Source organism: Grammomys surdaster, unplaced genomic scaffold (genome assembly GCF_004785775.1).
Source record: "Grammomys surdaster isolate TR1022 unplaced genomic scaffold, NIH_TR_1.0 97, whole genome shotgun sequence".
NCBI lineage: Eukaryota > Metazoa > Chordata > Mammalia > Rodentia > Muridae > Grammomys > Grammomys surdaster.
In genome coordinates this window covers 8,893,230-8,894,306 of record NW_021604576.1, presented here as the reverse complement: position 1 = coordinate 8,894,306, position 1,077 = coordinate 8,893,230, and positions in this window count along the sequence as shown.

Below are 1,077 nucleotides of genomic sequence, written 5' to 3'. Positions count from 1 at the left end.
TGTGTGAGTGTACCTGTGTGTGGGTGTGTTCCTGTGTGTGTGAGTGTACCTGTGTGTGGGTGTCTGGGTATGAGGTGTGTTGCTGAGATTAAACCATTGAACCCAGGTCATCATACACACTAGACAAGTCCTCTAAAACTCAGTCTTCCTTTTACTTTTTATTTTGAGGTAGAGTTTCTCTAAGTTTCCCAAACTAGCCTTGAACTCATTCTGTACCCTAGTCAGGACTTGAGTTTGCAATCCTCCTGCCTCATCTTCACCCTCCTGAGTAGTTTGAATTACAGGCCTGCAGGACCATCAAGTTTGCCCTGTAAAATCCTAAATGAACTACCTTGTTGGAAACCAGAATTCAGGCAGTGATGATAGTTACTGATTTTTAATATGCTAATGACCAAAGAACATGAATAATAGCCACTGATAGAAATCATTAAGTCTATGATTTCAGCATTGTACAGATGATAAGAGCTTTTCATTTTAATATTAATCTTTCATGATATTAGCTTAAAAATAGTCATAGTAACTAATAAGAAAATCAGAATTTTAAGCAAAAAGAAAGCCATTTTTAAAAAGGTCCAAACCCATTTTTTTACAGACCTAGTGGCAGGCTCTGAAATGAGAAGAATTGTCCATAGCATAATCTGAGCTGTCAATGATACCTAGTTCTCCACCTCTAAATCAAAAGGGCTCTCTGAAAATCATAACGAATTGCTTTATGATTCAATAACAACTAATCATATTTCCATATTACCGTAACCTTGAAGTAACTATGTAATAGGCAGAAAAATGAAATGAACTCATGAGCAGGAAGGCCTGTCTGTCCAGCCCTGCCATGTTCAGGAATCTGTGATCCTAGATAAGTTATAACTTCTCTGAGCTTGCTGGCACTTCTGTGAAATCTGACTAACTCATAGACACCAGAGAAATTTAAAAGAGATCATATAAATGAAAGTGCTTTGTGAGTGATAAAATAGTATGCAAATGGGTGAATATTATTAATATTTATTAAAACATGTTGAAGATCAGTAATTGAGACTCTTCAATGCAAAATGTCAGTGTAGAGCCTTCAAGATCATTCTA